The sequence below is a fragment of the Lissotriton helveticus genome, chromosome 1_1 (assembly GCF_964261635.1).
Source record: "Lissotriton helveticus chromosome 1_1, aLisHel1.1, whole genome shotgun sequence".
Lineage (NCBI taxonomy): Eukaryota > Metazoa > Chordata > Amphibia > Caudata > Salamandridae > Lissotriton > Lissotriton helveticus.
In genome coordinates, this window is record NC_136057.1 from 216,251,170 (window position 1) to 216,267,400 (window position 16,231).

General features: G+C 37.0%; 11 non-coding genes across 11 annotated transcripts; all 11 read left to right on the forward strand.

The window, feature by feature from the left end:
- The first annotated feature begins 328 nt into the window (after positions 1-328).
- Positions 329-401, forward strand: TRNAK-UUU (transfer RNA lysine (anticodon UUU)). Its single transcript has one exon. It is a non-coding gene; the product is annotated as a tRNA-Lys (tRNA).
- A 327-nt stretch (positions 402-728) lies between these two features.
- On the forward strand, positions 729-819 carry TRNAR-UCU (transfer RNA arginine (anticodon UCU)). The gene is given in 2 exon segments: positions 729-765; positions 784-819. It is a non-coding gene; the product is annotated as a tRNA-Arg (tRNA).
- Positions 820-2,731: 1,912 nt separating this feature from the next.
- TRNAR-UCU (transfer RNA arginine (anticodon UCU)) lies at positions 2,732-2,822 on the forward strand. The gene is given in 2 exon segments: positions 2,732-2,768; positions 2,787-2,822. It is a non-coding gene; the product is annotated as a tRNA-Arg (tRNA).
- Positions 2,823-4,340: 1,518 nt separating this feature from the next.
- On the forward strand, positions 4,341-4,413 carry TRNAK-UUU (transfer RNA lysine (anticodon UUU)). The gene has a single exon. It is a non-coding gene; the product is annotated as a tRNA-Lys (tRNA).
- A 327-nt stretch (positions 4,414-4,740) lies between these two features.
- On the forward strand, positions 4,741-4,831 carry TRNAR-UCU (transfer RNA arginine (anticodon UCU)). The gene is given in 2 exon segments: positions 4,741-4,777; positions 4,796-4,831. It is a non-coding gene; the product is annotated as a tRNA-Arg (tRNA).
- Positions 4,832-6,743: 1,912 nt separating this feature from the next.
- TRNAR-UCU (transfer RNA arginine (anticodon UCU)) lies at positions 6,744-6,834 on the forward strand. Its single transcript is given in 2 exon segments — positions 6,744-6,780; positions 6,799-6,834. It is a non-coding gene; the product is annotated as a tRNA-Arg (tRNA).
- A 1,518-nt stretch (positions 6,835-8,352) lies between these two features.
- Positions 8,353-8,425, forward strand: TRNAK-UUU (transfer RNA lysine (anticodon UUU)). Its single transcript has one exon. It is a non-coding gene; the product is annotated as a tRNA-Lys (tRNA).
- Positions 8,426-10,361: 1,936 nt separating this feature from the next.
- On the forward strand, positions 10,362-10,434 carry TRNAK-UUU (transfer RNA lysine (anticodon UUU)). Its single transcript has one exon. It is a non-coding gene; the product is annotated as a tRNA-Lys (tRNA).
- A 327-nt stretch (positions 10,435-10,761) lies between these two features.
- On the forward strand, positions 10,762-10,852 carry TRNAR-UCU (transfer RNA arginine (anticodon UCU)). Its single transcript is given in 2 exon segments — positions 10,762-10,798; positions 10,817-10,852. It is a non-coding gene; the product is annotated as a tRNA-Arg (tRNA).
- A 1,912-nt stretch (positions 10,853-12,764) lies between these two features.
- On the forward strand, positions 12,765-12,855 carry TRNAR-UCU (transfer RNA arginine (anticodon UCU)). Its single transcript is given in 2 exon segments — positions 12,765-12,801; positions 12,820-12,855. It is a non-coding gene; the product is annotated as a tRNA-Arg (tRNA).
- A 1,518-nt stretch (positions 12,856-14,373) lies between these two features.
- TRNAK-UUU (transfer RNA lysine (anticodon UUU)) lies at positions 14,374-14,446 on the forward strand. Its single transcript has one exon. It is a non-coding gene; the product is annotated as a tRNA-Lys (tRNA).
- Positions 14,447-16,231: the final 1,785 nt, after the last annotated feature.

The following is a 16,231-nucleotide window of genomic DNA, read 5'->3' on the forward strand; positions in this document are numbered from 1 at the left end:
TAGTACAAATTTCAGGATTTAAAATGGATTACGTGTGCTGCTGAATTTTTCAAATGCTTAACACCTTCAATGCTACAGGAGATTTTCCTCCTGTGCTGAATGATCTGTAAATCCATTGTTCATGACGAGCTCAGCTCGTCATAAGCACACGACAAGTGTACTGCACGACGAGCTGAGCTCGTCATGAGCATGGAAGGGGTTAAAACATCAATTTGTTATTAAACTCTACAAATTTGATTGCTAATATATGTAACCATATTAATACACAGAGTGTAGGTCAGTGTACGTCCACATTTGTTTAGCTGATTTTAAGACAAAGTATAGCAGAGCCTGGATAGCTCAGTCGGTAGAGCATCAGACTTTTAATCTGAGGGTCCAGGGTTCAAGTCCCTGTTCAGGCGGTTCCTTCCTTTAAAGAAAAATTACTCTAATTGGATGCTCTTTTTGTGTTCCCCTGCATGACGTATAAGATATTCCATTACTAAAATTGCAAAGACGTCTTTCATGGAGTTGTGAAATGCACATCTGCCTCATATATCATGTGCCATTTGACTAAACTTAAGTCGTACGTAGACTTACCTAAAGTATCATGTAACTTGAGACGGTGAATATAATTTCCCCAATTCAATATTCAAAATAAATCCATGGTTATAGTATCAAATGAACTTTATAAAGCTGATCAACATTATTTCATTTCAGAATATCTCTGCACCTCATCAGAGTGTATTGGCTCTGTGGCGCAATGGATAGCGCATTGGACTTCTAGGTGAATGTAAAAAAGATATTCAAAGGTTGTGGGTTCGAATCCCACCAGAGTCACTTTTATCCCTATTTATTTCATAACTGTTTAAAAGAGTAATAAACAGTGCATGCATGCTTCTGCTTCACCAAAAAGGGCAGTGAAAGGAAGTCTATTTTAAATAGATACTATTCAAGTTACGCAATCTTTGCAGAAGAGGAAATTGGCAGCTGTACTTATGAAAATGTAATTTACTCAGAAGTAAGATTTTGGGCCCTTCCTTAATTTTACAATGTCAATAAAAACATATGAATTCTAAGTCAGCAAAAAAAATGAGATAGTAGCAATTTCAGGACTTACAATAAGGTTAAATTTACTGAAGAGATTTCAAATGCTTGAAGTACCAATTCATTATTATATTCCGCGTATTCAGTACTTAATACCGGCAACCATCTTAAGAAACGTAGTGATAGTTGGGACACTTCCAAATGTTGATAAGGTCATTTTGTGGAGCGCCCTCTCCGAGCCTGGATAGCTCAGTCGGGAGAGCATCAGACTTTTAATCTGAGGGCCCAGGGTTCAAGTCCCTGTTCAGGCGGCTTGGTTAAAGAAAAGGTATATCAATTGCATACTCTTTTCAGGATCCAATGAATGGGGAGTCCTATTAGAGATGTTTCAAAAAAGTCTTAATCAAGTCATTACATACCCATCTGTCTTCTACATTCTTTGACAAGGGTTAAGAAGACTTACCCAAACTGTATCATGTAGTTTGTTGATTATCTTTTACCCAATTCAATGTTCAAAATGTAAGGTAGTGTCCGATTAACTTGATAAAGTTGGTCAACAGCTGATAGGTCATCTTTTTATTTGTGAATCTCTGATCACCGTGTTGAATCAGGTCGGATCTCTAGTGCAATGGATAGCGGCTTGGAGTCCTAGACGAATGTAGCAAAAGCATTCAAAGGCTTTGTGTTCAAACACCAGCTGGGTCAATTTTATCCCTCCTCTTATTTTATAACTAATTGAAACAGTAACAAGCAATGCCTGCGTCTGCATCACCAGAAACATTTACCAAAATGGCAGTGAAAGAAAGTCTACTTAAACAGAGACTGTTTGCTTTGAAAACATTGCATAATCTATGCCCAAGAGGAAATTCCCAAAGATACTGCTGAAAATGTAATTTAGTAGGTAGTAATAGTATTTGGCACTTTATTGATTTCACAATGTCATTTTAGACACATGATTTCTAAGTCAGCCGAAAATGAGATAGTACAAATTTCAGGATTTAAAATGGATTACGTGTGCTGCTGAAATTTCAAATGCTTAACACCTTCAATGCTACAGGAGATTTTCCTCCTGTGCTGAATGATCTGTAAATCCATTGTTCATGACGAGCTCAGCTCGTCATAAGCACACGACAAGTGTACTGCACGAAGAGCTGAGCTCGTCATGAGCATGGAAGGGGTTAAAACATCAATTTGTTATTAAACTCTACAAATTTGATTGCTAATATATGTAACCATATTAATACATAGAGTGTAGGTCAGTGTACGTCCACATTTGTTTAGCTGATTTTAAGACAGAGTATAGCAGAGTTGGATAGCTCAGTCGGTAGAGCATCAGACTTTTAATCTGAGGGTCCAGGGTTCAAGTCCCTGTTCAGGCGGTTGCTTCCTTTAAAGAAAAATTACTCTAATTGGATGCTCTTTTTGTGTTCCCCTGCATGACGAATAAGATATTCCATTACTAAAATTGCAAAAACGTCTTTCATGGAGTTGTGAAATGCACATCTGCCTCATATATCATGTGCCATTTGACTAAACTTAAGTCGTACGTAGATTTACCTAAGGTATCATGTAACTTGAGACGGTGAATATAATTTCCCAATTCAATATTCAAAATAAATCCATGGTTATAGTATCAAATGAACTTTATTAAGCTGATCAACATTATTTCATTTCAGAATATCTCTGCACCTCATCAGAGCGTATTGGCTCTGTGGCGCAATGGATAGCGCATTGGACTTCTAGGTGAATGAAAAAAAGATATTCAAAGGTTGTGGGTTCGAATCCCACCAGAGTCAGTTTTATCCCTATTTATTTCATAACTGTTTAAAAGAGTAATAAACAGTGCATGCATGCTTCTGCTTCACCAAAAAGGGCAGTGAAAGGAAGTCTATTTTAAATAGATACTATTCAAGTTACGCAATCTTTGCAGAAGAGGAAATTGGCAGCTGTACTTATGAAAATGTAATTTACTCAGAAGTAAGATTTTGGGCCCTTCCTTAATTTTACAATGTCAATAAAAACATATGAATTCTAAGTCAGCAAAAAAAATGAGATAGTAGCAATTTCAGGACTTACAATAAGGTTAAATTTACTGAAGAGATTTCAAATGCTTGAAGTACCAATTCATTATTATATTCCGCGTATTCAGTACTTAATACCGGCAACCATCTTAAGAAACGTAGTGATAGTTGGGACACTTCCAAATGTTGATAAGGTCATTTTGTGGAGCGGCCTCTCTGAGCCTGGATAGCTCAGTCGGGAGAGCATCAGACTTTTAATCTGAGGGCCCAGGGTTCAAGTCCCTGTTCAGGCGGCTTGGTTAAAGAAAAGGTATATCAATTGCATACTCTTTTCAGGATCCAATGAATGGGGAGTCCTATTAGAGATGTTTCAAAAAAGTCTTAATCAAGTCATTACATACCCATCTGTCTTCTACATTCTTTGACAAGGGTTAAGAAGACTTACCCAAACTGTATCATGTAGTTTGTTGATTATCTTTTACCCAATTCAATGTTCAAAATGTAAGGTAGTGTCCGATTAACTTGATAAAGTTGGTCAACAGCTGATAGGTCATCTTTTTATTTGTGAATCTCTGATCACCGTGTTGAATCAGGTCGGATCTCTAGTGCAATGGATAGCGGCTTGGAGTCCTAGACGAATGTAGCAAAAGCATTCAAAGGCTTTGTGTTCAAACACAAGCTGGGTCAATTTTATCCCTCCTCTTATTTTATAACTAATTGAAACAGTAACAAGCAATGCCTGCGTCTGCATCACCAGAAACATTTACCAAAATGGCAGTGAAAGAAAGTCTACTTAAACAGAGACTGTTTGCTTTGAAAACATTGCATAATCTATGCCCAAGAGGAAGTTCCCAAAGAAACTGCTGAAAATGTATGTAATTTAGTAGGTAGTAATAGTATTTGGCACTTTATTGATTTCACAAGGTCATTTTAGACACATGATTTCTAAGTCAGCCGAAAATGAGATAGTACAAATTTCAGGATTTAAAATGGATTACGTGTGCTGCTGAAATTTCAAATGCTTAACACCTTCAATGCTACAGGAGATTTTCCTCCTGTGCTGAATGATCTGTATATCCATTGTTCATGACGAGCTCAGCTCGTCATAAGCACACGACAAATGTACTGCACGACGAGCTGAGCTCGTCATGAGCATGGAAGGGGTTAAAACATCAATTTGTTATTAAACTCTACAAATTTGATTGCTAATATATGTAACCATATTAATACACAGAGTGTAGGTCAGTGTACGTCCACATTTGTTTAGCTGATTTTAAGACAGAGTATAGTAGAGCCTGGATAGCTCAGTCGGTAGAGCATCAGACTTTTAATCTGAGGGTCCAGGGTTCAAGTCCCTGTTCAGGCGGTTGCTTCCTTTAAAGAAAAATTACTCTAATTGGATGCTCTTTTTGTGTTCCCCTGCATGACGAATAAGATATTCCATTACTAAAATTGCAAAAACGTCTTTCATGGAGTTGTGAAATGCACATCTGCCTCATATATCATGTGCCATTTGACTAAACTTAAGTCGTACGTAGACTTACCTAAAGTATCATGTAACTTGAGACGGTGAATATAATTTCCCCAATTCAATATTCAAAATAAATCCATGGTTATAGTATCAAATGAACTTTATAAAGCTGATCAACATTATTTCATTTCAGAATATCTCTGCACCTCATCAGAGTGTATTGGCTCTGTGGCGCAATGGATAGCGCATTGGACTTCTAGGTGAATGTAAAAAAGATATTCAAAGGTTGTGGGTTCGAATCCCACCAGAGTCACTTTTATCCCTATTTATTTCATAACTGTTTAAAAGAGTAATAAACAGTGCATGCATGCTTCTGCTTCACCAAAAAGGGCAGTGAAAGGAAGTCTATTTTAAATAGATACTATTCAAGTTACGCAATCTTTGCAGAAGAGGAAATTGGCAGCTGTACTTATGAAAATGTAATTTACTCAGAAGTAAGATTTTGGGCCCTTCCTTAATTTTACAATGTCAATAAAAACATATGAATTCTAAGTCAGCAAAAAAAATGAGATAGTAGCAATTTCAGGACTTACAATAAGGTTAAATTTACTGAAGAGATTTCAAATGCTTGAAGTACCAATTCATTATTATATTCCGCGTATTCAGTACTTAATACCGGCAACCATCTTAAGAAACGTAGTGATAGTTGGGACACTTCCAAATGTTGATAAGGTCATTTTGTGGAGCGCCCTCTCCGAGCCTGGATAGCTCAGTCGGGAGAGCATCAGACTTTTAATCTGAGGGCCCAGGGTTCAAGTCCCTGTTCAGGCGGCTTGGTTAAAGAAAAGGTATATCAATTGCATACTCTTTTCAGGATCCAATGAATGGGGAGTCCTATTAGAGATGTTTCAAAAAAGTCTTAATCAAGTCATTACATACCCATCTGTCTTCTACATTCTTTGACAAGGGTTAAGAAGACTTACCCAAACTGTATCATGTAGTTTGTTGATTATCTTTTACCCAATTCAATGTTCAAAATGTAAGGTAGTGTCCGATTAACTTGATAAAGTTGGTCAACAGCTGATAGGTCATCTTTTTATTTGTGAATCTCTGATCACCGTGTTGAATCAGGTCGGATCTCTAGTGCAATGGATAGCGGCTTGGAGTCCTAGACGAATGTAGCAAAAGCATTCAAAGGCTTTGTGTTCAAACACCAGCTGGGTCAATTTTATCCCTCCTCTTATTTTATAACTAATTGAAACAGTAACAAGCAATGCCTGCGTCTGCATCACCAGAAACATTTACCAAAATGGCAGTGAAAGAAAGTCTACTTAAACAGAGACTGTTTGCTTTGAAAACATTGCATAATCTATGCCCAAGAGGAAATTCCCAAAGATACTGCTGAAAATGTAATTTAGTAGGTAGTAATAGTATTTGGCACTTTATTGATTTCACAATGTCATTTTAGACACATGATTTCGAAGTCAGCCGAAAATGAGATAGTACAAATTTCAGGATTTAAAATGGATTACGTGTGCTTCTGAAATTTCAAATGCTTAACACCTTCAATGCTACAGGAGATTTTCCTCCTGTGCTGAATGATCTGTAAATCCATTGTTCATGACGAGCTCAGCTCGTCATAAGCACACGACAAGTGTACTGCACGAAGAGCTGAGCTCGTCATGAGCATGGAAGGGGTTAAAACATCAATTTGTTATTAAACTCTACAAATTTGATTGCTAATATATGTAACCATATTAATACATAGAGTGTAGGTCAGTGTACGTCCACATTTGTTTAGCTGATTTTAAGACAGAGTATAGCAGAGTTGGATAGCTCAGTCGGTAGAGCATCAGACTTTTAATCTGAGGGTCCAGGGTTCAAGTCCCTGTTCAGGCGGTTGCTTCCTTTAAAGAAAAATTACTCTAATTGGATGCTCTTTTTGTGTTCCCCTGCATGACGAATAAGATATTCCATTACTAAAATTGCAAAAACGTCTTTCATGGAGTTGTGAAATGCACATCTGCCTCATATATCATGTGCCATTTGACTAAACTTAAGTCGTACGTAGATTTACCTAAGGTATCATGTAACTTGAGACGGTGAATATAATTTCCCAATTCAATATTCAAAATAAATCCATGGTTATAGTATCAAATGAACTTTATTAAGCTGATCAACATTATTTCATTTCAGAATATCTCTGCACCTCATCAGAGCGTATTGGCTCTGTGGCGCAATGGATAGCGCATTGGACTTCTAGGTGAATGAAAAAAAGATATTCAAAGGTTGTGGGTTCGAATCCCACCAGAGTCAGTTTTATCCCTATTTATTTCATAACTGTTTAAAAGAGTAATAAACAGTGCATGCATGCTTCTGCTTCACCAAAAAGGGCAGTGAAAGGAAGTCTATTTTAAATAGATACTATTCAAGTTACGCAATCTTTGCAGAAGAGGAAATTGGCAGCTGTACTTATGAAAATGTAATTTACTCAGAAGTAAGATTTTGGGCCCTTCCTTAATTTTACAATGTCAATAAAAACATATGAATTCTAAGTCAGCAAAAAAAATGAGATAGTAGCAATTTCAGGACTTACAATAAGGTTAAATTTACTGAAGAGATTTCAAATGCTTGAAGTACCAATTCATTATTATATTCCGCGTATTCAGTACTTAATACCGGCAACCATCTTAAGAAACGTAGTGATAGTTGGGACACTTCCAAATGTTGATAAGGTCATTTTGTGGAGCGGCCTCTCTGAGCCTGGATAGCTCAGTCGGGAGAGCATCAGTCTTTTAATCTGAGGGCCCAGGGTTCAAGTCCCTGTTCAGGCGGCTTGGTTAAAGAAAAGGTATATCAATTGCATACTCTTTTCAGGATCCAATGAATGGGGAGTCCTATTAGAGATGTTTCAAAAAAGTCTTAATCAAGTCATTACATACCCATCTGTCTTCTACATTCTTTGACAAGGGTTAAGAAGACTTACCCAAACTGTATCATGTAGTTTGTTGATTATCTTTTACCCAATTCAATGTTCAAAATGTAAGGTAGTGTCCGATTAACTTGATAAAGTTGGTCAACAGCTGATAGGTCATCTTTTTATTTGTGAATCTCTGATCACTGTGTTGAATCAGGTCGGATATCTAGTGCAATGGATAGCGGCTTGGAGTCCTAGACGAATGTAGCAAAAGCATTCAAAGGCTTTGTGTTCAAACACAAGCTGGGTCAATTTTATCCCTCCTCTTATTTTATAACTAATTGAAACAGTAACAAGCAATGCCTGCGTCTGCATCACCAGAAACATTTACCAAAATGGCAGTGAAAGAAAGTCTACTTAAACAGAGACTGTTTGCTTTGAAAACATTGCATAATCTATGCCCAAGAGGAAATTCCCAAAGATACTGCTGAAAATGTATGTAATTTAGTAGGTAGTAATAGTATTTGGCACTTTATTGATTTCACAATGTCATTTTAGACACATGATTTCTAAGTCAGCCGAAAATGAGATAGTACAAATTTCAGGATTTAAAATGGATTACGTGTGCTGCTGAAATTTCAAATGCTTAACACCTTCAATGCTACAGGAGATTTTCCTCCTGTGCTGAATGATCTGTAAATCCATTGTTCATGACGAGCTCAGCTCGTCATAAGCACACGACAAATGTACTGCACGACGAGCTGAGCTCGTCATGAGCATGGAAGGGGTTAAAACATCAATTTGTTATTAAACTCTACAAATTTGATTGCTAATATATGTAACCATATTAATACACAGAGTGTAGGTCAGTGTACGTCCACATTTGTTTAGCTGATTTTAAGACAGAGTATAGCAGAGCCTGGATAGCTCAGTCGGTAGAGCATCAGACTTTTAATCTGAGGGTCCAGGGTTCAAGTCCCTGTTCAGGCGGTTGCTTCCTTTAAAGAAAAATTACTCTAATTGGATGCTCTTTTTGTGTTCCCCTGCATGACGAATAAGATATTCCATTACTAAAATTGCAAAAACGTCTTTCATGGAGTTGTGAAATGCACATCTGCCTCATATATCATGTGCCATTTGACTAAACTTAAGTCGTACGTAGACTTACCTAAAGTATCATGTAACTTGAGACGGTGAATATAATTTCCCCAATTCAATATTCAAAATAAATCCATGGTTATAGTATCAAATGAACTTTATAAAGCTGATCAACATTATTTCATTTCAGAATATCTCTGCACCTCATCAGAGTGTATTGGCTCTGTGGAGCAATGGATAGCGCATTGGACTTCTAGGTGAATGTAAAAAAGATATTCAAAGGTTGTGGGTTCGAATCCCACCAGAGTCACTTTTATCCCTATTTATTTCATAACTGTTTAAAAGAGTAATAAACAGTGCATGCATGCTTCTGCTTCACCAAAAAGGGCAGTGAAAGGAAGTCTATTTTAAATAGATACTATTCAAGTTACGCAATCTTTGCAGAAGAGGAAATTGGCAGCTGTACTTATGAAAATGTAATTTACTCAGAAGTAAGATTTTGGGCCCTTCCTTAATTTTACAATGTCAATAAAAACATATGAATTCTAAGTCAGCAAAAAAAATGAGATAGTAGCAATTTCAGGACTTACAATAAGGTTAAATTTACTGAAGAGATTTCAAATGCTTGAAGTACCAATTCATTATTATATTCCGCGTATTCAGTACTTAATACCGGCAACCATCTTAAGAAACGTAGTGATAGTTGGGACACTTCCAAATGTTGATAAGGTCATTTTGTGGAGCGCCCTCTCCGAGCCTGGATAGCTCAGTCGGGAGAGCATCAGACTTTTAATCTGAGGGCCCAGGGTTCAAGTCCCTGTTCAGGCGGCTTGTTTAAAGAAAAGGTATATCAATTGCATACTCTTTTCAGGATCCAATGAATGGGGAGTCCTATTAGAGATGTTTCAAAAAAGTCTTAATCAAGTCATTACATACCCATCTGTCTTCTACATTCTTTGACAAGGGTTAAGAAGACTTACCCAAACTGTATCATGTAGTTTGTTGATTATCTTTTACCCAATTCAATGTTCAAAATGTAAGGTAGTGTCCGATTAACTTGATAAAGTTGGTCAACAGCTGATAGGTCATCTTTTTATTTGTGAATCTCTGATCACCGTGTTGAATCAGGTCGGATCTCTAGTGCAATGGATAGCGGCTTGGAGTCCTAGACGAATGTAGCAAAAGCATTCAAAGGCTTTGTGTTCAAACACAAGCTGGGTCAATTTTATCCCTCCTCTTATTTTATAACTAATTGAAACAGTAACAAGCAATGCCTGCGTCTGCATCACCAGAAACATTTACCAAAATGGCAGTGAAAGAAAGTCTACTTAAACAGAGACTGTTTGCTTTGAAAACATTGCATAATCTATGCCCAAGAGGAAGTTCCCAAAGAAACTGCTGAAAATGTATGTAATTTAGTAGGTAGTAATAGTATTTGGCACTTTATTGATTTCACAAGGTCATTTTAGACACATGATTTCTAAGTCAGCCGAAAATGAGATAGTACAAATTTCAGGATTTAAAATGGATTACGTGTGCTGCTGAAATTTCAAATGCTTAACACCTTCAATGCTACAGGAGATTTTCCTCCTGTGCTGAATGATCTGTATATCCATTGTTCATGACGAGCTCAGCTCGTCATAAGCACACGACAAATGTACTGCACGACGAGCTGAGCTCGTCATGAGCATGGAAGGGGTTAAAACATCAATTTGTTATTAAACTCTACAAATTTGATTGCTAATATATGTAACCATATTAATACACAGAGTGTAGGTCAGTGTACGTCCACATTTGTTTAGCTGATTTTAAGACAGAGTATAGCAGAGCCTGGATAGCTCAGTCGGTAGAGCATCAGACTTTTAATCTGAGGGTCCAGGGTTCAAGTCCCTGTTCAGGCGGTTGCTTCCTTTAAAGAAAAATTACTCTAATTGGATGCTCTTTTTGTGTTCCCCTGCATGACGAATAAGATATTCCATTACTAAAATTGCAAAAACGTCTTTCATGGAGTTGTGAAATGCACATCTGCCTCATATATCATGTGCCATTTGACTAAACTTAAGTCGTACGTAGACTTACCTAAAGTATCATGTAACTTGAGACGGTGAATATAATTTCCCCAATTCAATATTCAAAATAAATCCATGGTTATAGTATCAAATGAACTTTATAAAGCTGATCAACATTATTTCATTTCAGAATATCTCTGCACCTCATCAGAGTGTATTGGCTCTGTGGCGCAATGGATAGCGCATTGGACTTCTAGGTGAATGTAAAAAAGATATTCAAAGGTTGTGGGTTCGAATCCCACCAGAGTCACTTTTATCCCTATTTATTTCATAACTGTTTAAAAGAGTAATAAACAGTGCATGCATGCTTCTGCTTCACCAAAAAGGGCAGTGAAAGGAAGTCTATTTTAAATAGATACTATTCAAGTTACGCAATCTTTGCAGAAGAGGAAATTGGCAGCTGTACTTATGAAAATGTAATTTACTCAGAAGTAAGATTTTGGGCCCTTCCTTAATTTTACAATGTCAATAAAAACATATGAATTCTAAGTCAGCAAAAAAAATGAGATAGTAGCAATTTCAGGACTTACAATAAGGTTAAATTTACTGAAGAGATTTCAAATGCTTGAAGTACCAATTCATTATTATATTCCGCGTATTCAGTACTTAATACCGGCAACCATCTTAAGAAACGTAGTGATAGTTGGGACACTTCCAAATGTTGATAAGGTCATTTTGTGGAGCGCCCTCTCCGAGCCTGGATAGCTCAGTCGGGAGAGCATCAGACTTTTAATCTGAGGGCCCAGGGTTCAAGTCCCTGTTCAGGCGGCTTGGTTAAAGAAAAGGTATATCAATTGCATACTCTTTTCAGGATCCAATGAATGGGGAGTCCTATTAGAGATGTTTCAAAAAAGTCTTAATCAAGTCATTACATACCCATCTGTCTTCTACATTCTTTGACAAGGGTTAAGAAGACTTACCCAAACTGTATCATGTAGTTTGTTGATTATCTTTTACCCAATTCAATGTTCAAAATGTAAGGTAGTGTCCGATTAACTTGATAAAGTTGGTCAACAGCTGATAGGTCATCTTTTTATTTGTGAATCTCTGATCACCGTGTTGAATCAGGTCGGATCTCTAGTGCAATGGATAGCGGCTTGGAGTCCTAGACGAATGTAGCAAAAGCATTCAAAGGCTTTGTGTTCAAACACCAGCTGGGTCAATTTTATCCCTCCTCTTATTTTATAACTAATTGAAACAGTAACAAGCAATGCCTGCGTCTGCATCACCAGAAACATTTACCAAAATGGCAGTGAAAGAAAGTCTACTTAAACAGAGACTGTTTGCTTTGAAAACATTGCATAATCTATGCCCAAGAGGAAATTCCCAAAGATACTGCTGAAAATGTAATTTAGTAGGTAGTAATAGTATTTGGCACTTTATTGATTTCACAATGTCATTTTAGACACATGATTTCTAAGTCAGCCGAAAATGAGATAGTACAAATTTCAGGATTTAAAATGGATTACGTGTGCTGCTGAAATTTCAAATGCTTAACACCTTCAATGCTACAGGAGATTTTCCTCCTGTGCTGAATGATCTGTAAATCCATTGTTCATGACGAGCTCAGCTCGTCATAAGCACACGACAAGTGTACTGCACGAAGAGCTGAGCTCGTCATGAGCATGGAAGGGGTTAAAACATCAATTTGTTATTAAACTCTACAAATTTGATTGCTAATATATGTAACCATATTAATACATAGAGTGTAGGTCAGTGTACGTCCACATTTGTTTAGCTGATTTTAAGACAGAGTATAGCAGAGTTGGATAGCTCAGTCGGTAGAGCATCAGACTTTTAATCTGAGGGTCCAGGGTTCAAGTCCCTGTTCAGGCGGTTGCTTCCTTTAAAGAAAAATTACTCTAATTGGATGCTCTTTTTGTGTTCCCCTGCATGACGAATAAGATATTCCATTACTAAAATTGCAAAAACGTCTTTCATGGAGTTGTGAAATGCACATCTGCCTCATATATCATGTGCCATTTGACTAAACTTAAGTCGTACGTAGATTTACCTAAGGTATCATGTAACTTGAGACGGTGAATATAATTTCCCAATTCAATATTCAAAATAAATCCATGGTTATAGTATCAAATGAACTTTATAAAGCTGATCAACATTATTTCATTTCAGAATATCTCTGCATCTCATCAGAGCGTATTGGCTCTGTGGCGCAATGGATAGCGCATTGGACTTCTAGGTGAATGAAAAAAAGATATTCAAAGGTTGTGGGTTCGAATCCCACCAGAGTCAGTTTTATCCCTATTTATTTCATAACTGTTTAAAAGAGTAATAAACAGTGCATGCATGCTTCTGCTTCACCAAAAAGGGCAGTGAAAGGAAGTCTATTTTAAATAGATACTATTCAAGTTACGCAATCTTTGCAGAAGAGGAAATTGGCAGCTGTACTTATGAAAATGTAATTTACTCAGAAGTAAGATTTTGGGCCCTTCCTTAATTTTACAATGTCAATAAAAACATATGAATTCTAAGTCAGCAAAAAAAATGAGATAGTAGCAATTTCAGGACTTACAATAAGGTTAAATTTACTGAAGAGATTTCAAATGCTTGAAGTACCAATTCATTATTATATTCCGCGTATTCAGTACTTAATACCGGCAACCATCTTAAGAAACGTAGTGATAGTTGGGACACTTCCAAATGTTGATAAGGTCATTTTGTGGAGCGGCCTCTCCGAGCCTGGATAGCTCAGTCGGGAGAGCATCAGTCTTTTAATCTGAGGGCCCAGGGTTCAAGTCCCTGTTCAGGCGGCTTGGTTAAAGAAAAGGTATATCAATTGCATACTCTTTTCAGGATCCAATGAATGGGGAGTCCTATTAGAGATGTTTCAAAAAAGTCTTAATCAAGTCATTACATACCCATCTGTCTTCTACATTCTTTGACAAGGGTTAAGAAGACTTACCCAAACTGTATCATGTAGTTTGTTGATTATCTTTTACCCAATTCAATGTTCAAAATGTAAGGTAGTGTCCGATTAACTTGATAAAGTTGGTCAACAGCTGATAGGTCATCTTTTTATTTGTGAATCTCTGATCACTGTGTTGAATCAGGTCGGATATCTAGTGCAATGGATAGCGGCTTGGAGTCCTAGACGAATGTAGCAAAAGCATTCAAAGGCTTTGTGTTCAAACACAAGCTGGGTCAATTTTATCCCTCCTCTTATTTTATAACTAATTGAAACAGTAACAAGCAATGCCTGCGTCTGCATCACCAGAAACATTTACCAAAATGGCAGTGAAAGAAAGTCTACTTAAACAGAGACTGTTTGCTTTGAAAACATTGCATAATCTATGCCCAAGAGGAAGTTCCCAAAGAAACTGCTGAAAATGTATGTAATTTAGTAGGTAGTAATAGTATTTGGCACTTTATTGATTTCACAAGGTCATTTTAGACACATGATTTCTAAGTCAGCCGAAAATGAGATAGTACAAATTTCAGGATTTAAAATGGATTACGTGTGCTGCTGAAATTTCAAATGCTTAACACCTTCAATGCTACAGGAGATTTTCCTCCTGTGCTGAATGATCTGTAAATCCATTGTTCATGACGAGCTCAGCTCGTCATAAGCACACGACAAATGTACTGCACGACGAGCTGAGCTCGTCATGAGCATGGAAGGGGTTAAAACATCAATTTGTTATTAAACTCTACAAATTTGATTGCTAATATATGTAACCATATTAATACACAGAGTGTAGGTCAGTGTACGTCCACATTTGTTTAGCTGATTTTAAGACAGAGTATAGCAGAGCCTGGATAGCTCAGTCGGTAGAGCATCAGACTTTTAATCTGAGGGTCCAGGGTTCAAGTCCCTGTTCAGGCGGTTGCTTCCTTTAAAGAAAAATTACTCTAATTGGATGCTCTTTTTGTGTTCCCCTGCATGACGAATAAGATATTCCATTACTAAAATTGCAAAAACGTCTTTCATGGAGTTGTGAAATGCACATCTGCCTCATATATCATGTGCCATTTGACTAAACTTAAGTCGTACGTAGACTTACCTAAAGTATCATGTAACTTGAGACGGTGAATATAATTTCCCCAATTCAATATTCAAAATAAATCCATGGTTATAGTATCAAATGAACTTTATAAAGCTGATCAACATTATTTCATTTCAGAATATCTCTGCACCTCATCAGAGTGTATTGGCTCTGTGGAGCAATGGATAGCGCATTGGACTTCTAGGTGAATGTAAAAAAGATATTCAAAGGTTGTGGGTTCGAATCCCACCAGAGTCACTTTTATCCCTATTTATTTCATAACTGTTTAAAAGAGTAATAAACAGTGCATGCATGCTTCTGCTTCACCAAAAAGGGCAGTGAAAGGAAGTCTATTTTAAATAGATACTATTCAAGTTACGCAATCTTTGCAGAAGAGGAAATTGGCAGCTGTACTTATGAAAATGTAATTTACTCAGAAGTAAGATTTTGGGCCCTTCCTTAATTTTACAATGTCAATAAAAACATATGAATTCTAAGTCAGCAAAAAAAATGAGATAGTAGCAATTTCAGGACTTACAATAAGGTTAAATTTACTGAAGAGATTTCAAATGCTTGAAGTACCAATTCATTATTATATTCCGCGTATTCAGTACTTAATACCGGCAACCATCTTAAGAAACGTAGTGATAGTTGGGACACTTCCAAATGTTGATAAGGTCATTTTGTGGAACGCCCTCTCCGAGCCTGGATAGCTCAGTCGGGAGAGCATCAGACTTTTAATCTGAGGGCCCAGGGTTCAAGTCCCTGTTCAGGCGGCTTGGTTAAAGAAAACGTATATCAATTGCATACTCTTTTCAGGATCCAATGAATGGGGAGTCCTATTAGAGATGTTTCAAAAAAGTCTTAATCAAGTCATTACATACCCATCTGTCTTCTACATTCTTTGACAAGGGTTAAGAAGACTTACCCAAACTGTATCATGTAGTTTGTTGATTATCTTTTACCCAATTCAATGTTCAAAATGTAAGGTAGTGTCCGATTAACTTGATAAAGTTGGTCAACAGCTGATAGGTCATCTTTTTATTTGTGAATCTCTGATCACCGTGTTGAATCAGGTCGGATCTCTAGTGCAATGGATAGCGGCTTGGAGTCCTAGACGAATGTAGCAAAAGCATTCAAAGGCTTTGTGTTCAAACACAAGCTGGGTCAATTTTATCCCTCCTCTTATTTTATAACTAATTGAAACAGTAACAAGCAATGCCTGCGTCTGCATCACCAGAAACATTTACCAAAATGGCAGTGAAAGAAAGTCTACTTAAACAGAGACTGTTTGCTTTGAAAACATTGCATAATCTATGCCCAAGAGGAAGTTCCCAAAGAAACTGCTGAAAATGTATGTAATTTAGTAGGTAGTAATAGTATTTGGCACTTTATTGATTTCACAAGGTCATTTTAGACACATGATTTCTAAGTCAGCCGAAAATGAGATAGTACAAATTTCAGGATTTAAAATGGATTACGTGTGCTGCTGAAATTTCAAATGCTTAACACCTTCAATGCTACAGGAGATTTTCCTCCTGTGCTGAATGATCTGTATATCCATTGTTCATGACGAGCTCAGCTCGTCATAAGCACACGACAAATGTACTGCACGACGAGCTGAG